Below are 12,319 nucleotides of genomic sequence, written 5' to 3' on the forward strand. Positions count from 1 at the left end.
AAGCTTAGAGTGGATGTTCAGACTTTCAAGCAGAAAGATGGTGAATCCCTCTATGAAGCTTGGGAAAGATACAAGCAGTTGACCAAAAAGTGTCCTTCTGACATGCTTTCAGAGTGGACCATTCTGGATATATTCTATGATGGTCTATCTGAGTTCTCTAAGATGTCACTGGACCATTCTGCAGGTGGATCCAATCACCTAAAGAAAATGCCTGCAGAAGCTCAAGAACTCATTGACATGGTTGCAAATAACCAATTCATGTACACCTCTGAGAGGAACCTTGTAAGTAATGGGACTCCTCAGAAGAAGAGAGTTCTTGAAATTGATGCTCTGAATGCCATATTGGCTCAGAACAAAATGTTGACTCAAGTCAACATGATTTCTTAGAGTCTGAATAGATTGCAAAATACATCCAACAGTACTAAAGAGGCATCTTCTGAAGAAGAAGCTTATGATCCTGAGAATCCTGCAATGGCAGAGGTGAATTACATGGGTGAACCCTATGGAAACACCTATAATTCCTCATGGAGAAATCATCTAAATTTCTCATGGAAGGATCCACAGAAGCAAGGCTTCAATAATAACAATGGTGGAAGAAACAGGTTTAGCAATAGCAAGCCTTTTCCATCATCTTCTTAGCAACAGACAGAGAATTCTGAGCAGAGCCCCTCTAGCTTAGCAAATATAGTCTCTGATCTATCTAAGGCCACTTTAAATTTCATGAATGAAACAAGGTCCTCCATTAGAAACTTGGAGGCACAAGTGGGTCAGCTGAGTAAGAAAATCACTAAAACTCCTCCTAGTACTCTCCCAAGCAATACAGAAGAGAATCCAAAGAGAGAGTGCAAGGCCATTGATATAATCAAAATGGCCGAATCCAAAGAGGAAGGGGAGAATGTGAATCCCAATGAGGAAGACCTCATGCGGCGTCCTCCAGACAAAAAGGAGTTCCCTATTAAGGACCTAAAGGAATCTAAGGCTCATATAGAGACCATAGAGATTCCATTAAACTTTCTTCTGCCATTCATGAGCTCTGAGAATTATTCTTCCTTTGAAGAGAATGAAGATGTAACTGAAGAGCAAGTTGCTCAATATCTAGGAGCCATCATGAAGCTGAATGCCAAGTTGTTTGGTAATGAGACTTGGAAAGGTGAACCTCTCTTGCTCATTAGTGAACTAAATACATGGGTTCAACAAACTTTTCCTCAAAAGAAACAAGATCCTGGTAAATTCTTAATACCCTGTACCATAGGCACCATGACCTTTGAAAAGGCTCTGTGTGACCTGGGGTCAGGTATAAATCTTATGCCACTCTATGTAATGGAGAAACTGGAGATCTTTGAGGTACAAGCTGCAAGAATCTCATTAGAGATGGTAGACAAGTCAATAAAACAAGCTTATGGATTGGTAGAGGACGTGTTAGTAAAGGTTCAAGGCTTTTACATCCCTGCTGATTTCATAATCTTAGACACTAGAAAGGATGAGAATGAATCCATCATTCTTGGAAGACCCTTCCTAGCCACAGCAAAAGCTGTGATTGATGTTGACAGTGGTGAACTAGTCCTTCAATTGAATGAAGACTACCTTGTGTTTAAAGCTCAAGGATATTACTCTGCAACCATAGAAAAGAGGCACGATAAGTTTCTCTCAATACAGAGTCAAACAAAGCCCCCACAATCAAACTCTAAGTTTGGTGTTGGGAGGATACAACCAAACTCTAAGTTTGGTGTTGAACCCCCACATTCAAACTCTAAGTTTGGTGTTGGGAGGTCCCAACAATGCTCTGAACATCTGTGAAGCTCCATGAGAGCTCACTGTCAAGCTATTGACATTAAAGAAGCGCTTATTGGGAGGCAACCCAATTTTTATTTATTTATATATATTTCTATTGTCCTTTTATGTATTATTAGGTTTATGATCATGTGGAGTCACAAAACAATTGCAAAAATTAAAAACAGAATAAAAAACAGCAAAAGAAAAAGCACACCCTGGAGGAAGAGCTGTCTGGCGTTTAAACGCCAGAAACAAGCATCTGTCTGGCGTTTAACGCCAGAAACAAGCACCAAGCTGGCGTTTAACGCCGGAAACAAGCATCAGGCTGGCGTTAAACGCCAGAAACAAGCTACATACGCCAGGAACAAGCATCAGTCTGGCATTGAACGCCAGGATTGCATACAGAGGGCATTTTACACGCCTAAAGGATGCAGAGATGAGAAATCCTTGACACCTCAGGATCTGTAGACCCCACAGGATCACCTCAGGATCTGTAGACGCCACAGGATCCCCACCTACCTTCTCCCTCTCTCTCACACCTTTTCATATAAACACTCTTCCCCAAAACCCTTCACCAATCACCTCAATCTCTCTTCCCTATCACCTCTTCACCACTCACATCCATCTACTCTTCCCCATAAACCCCACCTACCTTCAAATTCAAAATCTCTTTCCCACCCAAAACCACCCTACATGACCGAACCATAAACCCCTCTCCCTCCACTATATAAACCCCTCCATCCTTCTTCATTTTCACACAACACTACCTTCTCTTCTCCCCCTTGGCCGAATACACATCTCTCTCCCTATCCTCCATATCTTCTTCTTCTTCTATTCTTTCTTCTTTTGCTGGAGGGCGAGCAATATTCTAAGTTTGGTGTGGTAAAAGCATCGAGCAAACCTTCTAAGTTTGGTGTGGTAAAAGCGTTGCTTTTTGTTTTTCCATAACCATGTATGACACTTAAGGCCAGAGAAACCTCTAGAAAGAAGAAAGGGAAGGCAAAAGCTTCCACCTCTGAGTTTGGGAGATGGAGAGATTCATCTCAAAAGCCCATCAAGACCACTTCTATGAAGTTGTGGCCAAGAAGAAGGTGATCCCTAAGGTCCCTTTCATGCTCAAGAAAAATGAGTATCCGGAGATCTGACATGAGATCCAAAGAAGAGGTTGGGAAGTCCTCACCAACCCCATTCAACAAGTCGAAATCTTAATGGTTCAATAGTTCTATGCAAACGCATGGATCACTAGGAACCATGATCAAAGCATGAACCCAAACCCAAAGAATTGGCTTACAATGGTTCGGGGGAAATGCTTAGATTTCAGTCCGAAGAACGTAAAGTTGGCGTTCAACTTGCCTATGATGCAAGAAGACGCACGCCCCTACACTAGAAGGGTCAACTTTGATCAAAGGTTGGACCAAGTCCTCATGGACATATGTGTGGAAGGAGCTCAATGGAAAAGAGACTCAAAAGGCAAGCTGGTTCAATTGAGAAGACTGGACCTTAAGCCTGTGGCTAGAGGATGGTTGGAGTTCAGCCAACACTCCATCATCCCCACTAGCAATCGATCCGAAGTAACTGTGGATCGGACCATCATGATCCATAGCATCATGATTGGAGAGGAAGTAGAAGTTCATGAAGTCATCTCTCTAGAACTCTACAAAGTAGCCGAAAAGCCCTCCACCTTGGCAAGGCTAGCTTTTCCTCATCTCATTTACCATCTATGCTACTTAGCTGGAGTTGTCATAGAAGGAGACATCCTCATTGAAGAGGACAAGCCCATCACTAAGAAAAGGATGGAGCAAACAAGAGAGCCCATTCATGGACCTCAACAAGAGCATGAGGAATTCCCTCATCAAGAAATCCCTAAGATACCTCAGGGGATACATTTTCCTCCACACAATTATTAGGAGCAACTAAGGATAGGAGCACCAAAATCACTAGGGATCAAGCAACAAAGGCAAGAAAGAGATATAGAGGAGCTCAAGAACACCATTGGTCCTTCAAGAAGAAGTCGCCACCATCACTAAGATGGACTCATTCCTTAACTTCCTTGTTCTTATCTCTCTGTTTTTTTTTTCAGTTTTTGAGCTTCATGTTTGTCTATGTTTATATCTTTATTATATGATCATTAATATTTAGTAACTATGTCTTAAGGCTATGAATAATTCCATGAATCCTTCACATTTCTTAATTCTGAATGAATGCTTGAACAGTGCATATTTTTTATCTTGTTGTTTATGAATGTTAAAATTGTTGGCTCTTGAAAGAATGATGAACAAGAAAAATATTATTGATAATATGAAAAATCATAAAATTGATTCTTGAAGCAAGAAAAAGTAGTGAATAACAAAAGCTTGCAAAAAAAAAGAAAGAAAAAGCAAGCAGAAAAAGCCAATAGCCCTTAAAACCAAAAGGCAAGGGTAAAAATGATCCAAGACTTTGATCATCAATGGATAGGAGGGCCCAAGGAAATAAATCCAGGCCTAAGTGGCTAAATCAAGTTGTCCCTAACCATGTGCTTGTGGCATGCAGGTCCAAGTGAAAAGCTTGAGACTGAGTGGTTAAAGTCGTGATCCAAAGAAAAAAGAGTGTGCTTAAGAGCTCTGGACACCTCTAACTGGGGACTTTAGCAAAGCTAAGTCACAATCTGAAAAGGTTTATCCAGTCATGTGTCTGTGGCATTTATGTATCCGGTGGTAATACTGGAAAACAAAGTACTTAGGGCCACGGCCAAGACTCATAAAAGTAGCTATTTTCAAGAATCAACATACTTAACTAGGATAATTAATAACACTATATGAACTCTGAGTTCCTGTGGATGCCAATCATTCTAAACTTCAAAGGATAAAGTGAGATGCCAAAACTGTTCAGAAGCACAAAGCTACAAGTCCCGCTCATCTAATTAGAACCAATATTCATTAATATTTTAGGATTTATAGTATATTCTCTTCTTTTTATCCTATTTGATTTTCATTTTCTTGGGGACAAGCAACAATTTAAGTTTGGTGTTTGATGAGCGGATAATTTATACGCTTTTTGGCATTGTTTTTAGGTAGTTTCTGGAGCTACAAAACTTCAAATGGTGCGCTCTCAATTGAGTTGGAAAGTAGACATCCAGGGCTTTCCAGCAATATATAATATTCGACACTTTATTCGAGTTTAGATGATGCAAACTGGCGTTCAACACCAATTCCATGCTGCATTCTGGAGTAAAACGCCAGAAACACGTCACAAACCAGAGTTAAAAGCCAAAAACACGTTACAACTTGGCGTTCAACCCCAAGAGAAGCCTCTTCACGTGTAAAGCTCAAGCTCAGCCCAAGCACACACCAAAGTGGGCCCCGGAAGTCGATTTCTACACTTAGACTTATTTCTGTAAACCCTAGTAACTAGATTAGTATAAAAATAGAACTTTTTACTATTGTATTCAGTGTCTTTTTGACCATTGGTCTTTGACCAGATCTTTGATCAGTTTTATGCTATCTTAGACTTTTGTGGAGGTTGGCCATTCGGCCATGCCTAGACCATGTTCTTATGTATTTTCAACGGTGAAGTTTCTACACACCATAGATTAAGGTGTGCAGCTCTGCTGTTCCTCGAGTATTAATGCAATCACTATTGTTTTTCTATTCAATTCAACTTATTCTTATTCTAAGATATTCACTGTACTTCAACATGATGAATATGATGATCTGTGACACTCATCATCATTCTCACCTATGAACGCGTGCCTGACAACCACTTCTGTTCTACCTTAGATCGAGCGTGTATCTCTTGGATTCCTTAATCAGAATCTTTATAGTATAAGCTAGAATTATTGGCAGCCATTCCTAAGATCCGAAAAGTCTAAACCTTGTCTGTGGTATTCCGAGTAGGATCTGAGATGGGATGACTGTGACGAGCTTCAAACTCGTGAGTGTTGGGCGTAGTGATAGACGCAAAAGGATCAATGGATCTTATTCCGACATGATCGAGAACCGAAAGATGATTAGCCGTGCTGTGATAGAGCATTTGGACCATTTTCACTGAGAGGACGGGAGGTAGCTATTGACAACGGTGAAACCCAACATACAGCTTGCCATGGAAAGGAGTAAGAAGGATTGGATGAAAGCAGTAGGAAAGCAGAGATTCAGAAGAAACATAGTATCTCCATGCGCTTATCTGAAATTCCCACCAATGAATTACATAAGTATCTCTATCTTTATTTTATGCTTTATTTATTTTTATATTTTCGAAAACCATTATAACCATTATAATCCGCCTGACTGAGATTTACAAGATGACCATAGCTTGCTTCATACTAACAATCTTCGTGGGATCAACCCTTACTCACGTAAGGTATTACTTGGACGACTCAGTACACTTGCTGGTTAGTTGTGCGAAGTTGATGATCACAATTTCGTGCACCAAGCACCACAGCCTCCTACCTCACTACCAGCTGCATCACCTTCTGGTTTTCAGGGTCTCATGACTCAAGAGCTAGGGCTCAAGCTTATGGCCTGACTAGACTAGCTGGAGCGTCGTATGGATCAATGTTACAGGAACATCAAGGGCCAAGACAGTGGATGGGATGACATGCTGGATGAGATAGATACTCCTAAGGATCGCTCACAAGGCCAACAGCTACTCAAAAGAGAGGAATGAGGAGGTCGCCGACGTTGATGGTGGCTGACGGAGGCGCCGCTGTGCGGCAGTGATGGAGGCAGGGGCCGAGGAAGAAGAATGGAAGGGAAAAAGGACGAAGGAAGAAGAAAAAGGGCTGAGAAATTTGAAGGATTGGGGGAGGTTACAAAAACGACGTTGTTTTTGTCTCCAGAGACTTATATGTCCTGTTTCGAAATGCTCCCTGCCACGTGGCCTCCGTCACGGCCAGGTCAGACTTTTCCGTCCAGTCCAAACGCCTGAACTCAACGGAAGGATTAAAATATCCACGTTTTTCGGGGGGTGAGGGACTTGAATGTATTTTCCCTTCCTCGAGGACAAAAATGTCCGGAAAAAAAGGTCAGAGACCTATTTGTCCTTTACTCTAAAAAAGAATTTAACGTGTATACTTTTATATTTGATTAGGTGTTAAGTCTGTTGTACAAATAAAAATAATTAATTATGCTTGCTATTTAAAGATAATATTTTTCTCATATATAAAAATATAATTAGATATTGGTATAAAAAAATTTATATTGATAGTTATAAAATTAACTCAAATTTATTTTTTTAAAAATAATTGAATCTTGATTCTAACTTTTAATCACAACATGATTATTTTTTTAAATTATATGTAATAATCATTTGAAAAAAAAGAAGTAAAAATATAGATTAGAAAGATAAGCAGTAAAAATTTAAACTAGATAAAAAAATATGCATATAATAGTATTTTTTATTTAAATTATATTATGTTGTTAATTTTATTTTTTGTAGAACAGGAAGGTAGAGAAAAATAGAAAATGACAGAAAAGAGAGAAAAAGATAAAAAAGAAGAATGAGAGGGGGAGTTTGTTAATTTTAGAAGTCAAGAAAAAATTTTATTTTAATTATAATAAAAAATATATGGTGACATATTTTGATTTGTCAAATTACTAATATGGAGGGGAGAACTCTTTAATTTTGGAGGAAAAAATTTGATTTCTATTGTAATGAGGGTGTGATATGTAGCACATTTTTGTTGTAAAATTAGTAATACACTAATATTTTTGCTCGCACTTTGAAACTATGTTGGCTTTGTCCTGACGTTATAGATAACGCTAGAAAAGATTTATAAAATTAGATTACTTTTACAAAAAGGTAGTAGGGACAAAGGTCTTCGTCGGCTAAGAAGACCAAATTCTCCGTAGATACAAAAAATCAAATAATAAGTTTTTTAGTTATTGTTTTCATACGCAAGAGTTTAATTTTTTACTAATGGTTAATTTTAATATTTATTATCTAAAACTTTGAAAAATTTAATGTATATACTTTTACATTTTGATTATGTGTTAAATTTATTGAACAAATAAAAATAATTAATTTTTATGTTTATTATTTAAAAATAATATTTTCTCCCTATATATACAAACAACAACAAAGCCTTGTCCCACTAAGTGGGGTCGGCTATATGAATCAAACGACGCTATTGTGCTCTGTCATGTATCATGTCTACAGAGAGACTGTTTACATGTAGATCTTGTTTGACCACCTCATGGATGGTCTTCTTAGGTCTTCCTCTGCCTTTCGTCCTTTGTCCATCTTCCATCTCATCCACCCTCCTGACTGGATGTTCTATCGGTCTTCTTCTCACATGTCCAAACCACCTGAGACGCGATTCAACCATTTTTTCCACAATGGGTGCTACTCCAACTCTCTCCCTTATATCTTCATTCCTTATTTTATCCAATCGCGTATGACCACTCATCCATCTCAACATCTTCATCTCTGCCACACTCAGCTTATGTTCGTGCTCCCCTTTAGCCGCCCAACACTCTGTACCATACAGCATAGCCGGTCTTATGACAGTGCAATAGAATTTACCTTTAAGTTTTAAAGGCACTTTTTTGTCGCATATAAAACCAGATGCACTCCGCCATTTTGACCAACCTGCTTGGATCCTATGATTTACATCCTGTTCAATCTCTTCATTATCCTGTATGATGCACCCAAGATACTTAAAACTTTTAACTTTTTCTAGGATGTTTTCTCCAATCTTCACCTCTATATTGGGGTTTTCCCTTCTCAAACTGAACTTACATTCCATATATTCCGTCTTACTATGGTTTATGCGCAGACCATACACTTCTAAAGCTTCTCTCCATAACTCCATCTTCTTATTGAGGTCTTCCCTTGACTCTCCCATAAGAACGATATCATCGGCAAAAAGTATGCACTATGGCACAGGCTCTTGGATGTGCTCTGTGAGTAATTCCAAGACTAATGTGAAAAGGTATGGACTTAAGGATGATCCCTGGTGTAATTCTATACCAATAGGGAATTGCTCTGTCACACCACCTTGAGTCTTCACACTAGTTGTGGCCCCATCATACATGTCTTTAATTGCCCGAATATATGCGATCCTTACTCTCATCTTTTCTAAAACCTTTCATAAGACCTCCCTTGGTACCCTATCATACGCTTTTTCCAAATCAATAAACACCATATGTAGATCCCTTTTACTACTACGATACCTCTCCATCATCCTTCTTAATAGGTATATCGCTTCAGTGGTAGATCTTCCTGTCATAAATCCAAATTGGTTCTCTATTACTTGTGTCTCTTTTCTCAACCTCTGTTCTATTACCCTTTCCCATAACTTCATAGTATGACTCATAAGCTTAATCCCTCTATAGTTTCCGCAACTTTGTATATCCCCCTTATTCTTGTAGACAGGGACGGATACATGGGGGGCAAGTAGAGGCCTGGGCCCCCTACTTTAAAAAAAAAATAGTAGTATAAACTAAAAGGCCCAACCTAAATAAAATATAATGGTTTTTAAATTTTTTTAAACTCCCAAATAACAAACACTCACATTACATGTGACATTCTCTTATGTTCCTGTTGAAAACGTTTTGTTTTCTCTTCTCTTGGAGCACGCTGCCGCTGCACACCCTTACATCTCGGCTTCGGTCTTCAAATTTTCAATCATAGCAATTGCCAATTAGCAAAGGTATTACTATTATGATGAAAAAGCAAAGTAAAATTGATGCAATTTTTAAGAGAAAAGTTACTGATGATGTTGGAGTTCAAACAAGTCAACCCTCTAATCTTGTTTCACAAGAAGTTCAAGTAAGTGAACTCTCTAATTTTACTCAAAATACACATCAACAAAAAGCCAAAGTTCCAAGATTAGAAAGAGATGTTGATATCTCTTTACTAGAAAGGGATCCAGGAAAGCGACGTCCAATTTGGCAGTATAATGTTAATGAACGTGATAAAATTCGTAGAGCATACATAATAGCTGGGCCATACCAACCAACAAATATTAGCTATCCAGCTTCTGGTAATAACAATCACCGTCGATATTTTCAATCTTCTTGGTTTAAGAAATTTTCAAGTTGGTTAGAATATTCACCAGAAAATATGAGATGTTAGGCGATGATGACATTCACGTTATATTTCACAGTCAATCAAGATTTCCAGATTTGGGAGCTATGGAGTTGTTCGTGAAAATGGCTGATGTGGAGGGTAGCTCTGGTGGATCTACTCCAAATCTGCCCATAGTCAGGGTAGATGGTGCTTCAAGTGCCGTTCCAAATCGTCACGACGTCACCGCCCACGTTTCATCTCCGTCATTTGCAGCCGAAATGGCTGTTCATGCTGAAGACGGGGATTGCTTGGGTGATGTACGAACCTTAGGGGAGCTTGCAGCGACAATGAGAGAGGGACTGGTATTGGATGGTACAACTACGTTCATGGAGGTCAGAGATAGGGATCCAGTTGCTGAGGCCATTGGTGATGATGATTCAGATTCGGAACCACCCGTTATCGGTGATGAATCTGACGATGAGGATGACACAAGACCAGTTGCGAGATCGCAAGGCCAAACAAGTTCTCAGTACACATGAATCGTTCTAGGCTGCTGAGGGGTATATATGCACGTAAATCGTGCTGGGTTGGTGGGGGATAGTTTTCCACATAAATCGTTCTAGGGGGTTGTGGGTTTGGGATTTGCCCGTAAATCGTGCTAGGGGATTGAGGGTTAGGAAGAAGCACATAAATCGTGCCAGGGTAGGGTGTTTTAGGTAAAAACGTATTACTCATACTACCCTAGGACGATTTATGTGTAACTTCTAATACACAATAGGGTGGGACGATTTATGCCTTATTCACCAATGCAATTCATGCATAAATCGTCCTAGGGTACAATGATTTATATATTAATTAAAACACACCAGCTTAGGACAATTTATATATTATATGGTTTAGGGGATTCACCTTCAAGAAAACCATTTAGGGGATTCAGGTAAAATTGGAGAGCAAATAATTTATTTAAATAAAAAACCCTTATAAATATATATTTTTTTTAGATAACCTCTTATAAATTTTACACGTAAATCTGAATGTTATATCTCTTATTACTTTAATAATCTGGTCTATCTCATATATTAGTTATGAAATTACCGAAACTTTTATCACATTAGTGTCACAACAAAACCATGATGATCCCATACTAAAATACTCAACCACATAGATCAAATTTGGATGAGAAAATTCAAAAATTACATGCAAAAATGATTTCATGCATGTCTATTTTTAACTTGAATAAAATTTCTATTTTATTCGGTGACAGACTCAGATGAAACTGCAACGGCAACGTTTGGGCTCATAGCGAAGGCGACTAAGTGATGAGTCCGTGGAAGAAGAACAGAAGAATTTAACAGACTCACAATGAAAGGGAGAAGGAGAGAGAGAGAGGGAGGGAGAGAGAGAAGGAAAAATTTACCTAGAGAAAAGGGACTCGACAGGGGAAAGGTGGCGACGGGCTCAACAGCGACGGTAACGAAATGAGCAGCGATGATGACATAAGCTATGAACTGTGACGGACCCAGAAAAATTTACTAATGGGGACAAAAATATAATAAAATTTAGGTATAGATATTTTTTTGCTTTCCACGATACTCAACAAGTTAAGGACTAATCCGTCATGAATTTGAATTCCATTTAAGAATCTACAATTGGCCGGCAACAAGTTGCTATACATATGAGACAGAATTCGAACCCTCAATATACTTACTTAAGCGGACGACTAAGTTGATCACTTGACCAATCTAAATTGGTTTAGATATATTCAAAATTTAAAATTAGAACTATCTAATACATATTGATAAGAACTAGAAATATACATATAATTATTATTATAATATTTAAAATAATAAAAATATAACTTCATACACATAGTATAATATTTAAAATAATGAAAAATATTTATAAGGACTTTTTTTTATTTTTAACATGATTAAATATTATTTTTTTATATATATTTTTAAACAATTATTTTACTTTTTATTATCTTATATTTAATTATAAAATCTACTTATTATAATTTTTATAGTATAAATAAATTTTTTAACCAAAATAATTACAGTATATTAATACATAGATAATATATTTTTTTAACCAAAATAATTACAGTATATTAATTATCACTAATTTTTTAGTGTATTTATTTATTTTTCATACTAAATCAAATTTAACAATATAATTATTATTATGTGTTAAGTTTAACAAAATATTTTTTAACATAAAATACAAAAGAACTATTTATATTTTATTTTGAGACAAATATAATATAATAAGTGGTATATATGTATATAAGTATTAATTCTTTTTTTTAAAAAAATTTGTGGGGCAAATGCCCCCTCTGTATTAAACGTGGGTCCGTTCCTGGCTGTGAAAGAAGATGGGAGTTGTGAATAGGTAGGCGGTGATGGACTCAGCAACAATATGACGGGAGCTATGCGATTTTTTGTGAAGATTCCGAGAAGAAGAAGATTTTGGGTGAGTATGACTGAGTTTATCTTGCATGGCTATAGAGTATAGACTGAAGCTATGAATCATGTGTGATATGAGGCAAATCCTAATT

The 12,319-nt window shown here is 37.7% G+C and overlaps 1 non-coding gene and 1 pseudogene across 1 annotated transcript; both read right to left on the reverse strand.

Annotated features, from left to right (window-relative positions):
• LOC127745033 (small nucleolar RNA R71) lies at window positions 1-108 on the reverse strand. The gene has a single exon (XR_008006222.1). It is a non-coding gene; the product is annotated as a small nucleolar RNA R71 (small nucleolar RNA).
• Window positions 109-7,876: 7,768 nt separating this feature from the next.
• Window positions 7,877-12,319, reverse strand: part of LOC110278134 (uncharacterized) — a 14,143-nt pseudogene continuing 9,700 nt past the window's right edge.

This window comes from Arachis duranensis, chromosome 2 (genome assembly GCF_000817695.3).
Source record: "Arachis duranensis cultivar V14167 chromosome 2, aradu.V14167.gnm2.J7QH, whole genome shotgun sequence".
Taxonomy (NCBI): domain Eukaryota; kingdom Viridiplantae; phylum Streptophyta; class Magnoliopsida; order Fabales; family Fabaceae; genus Arachis; species Arachis duranensis.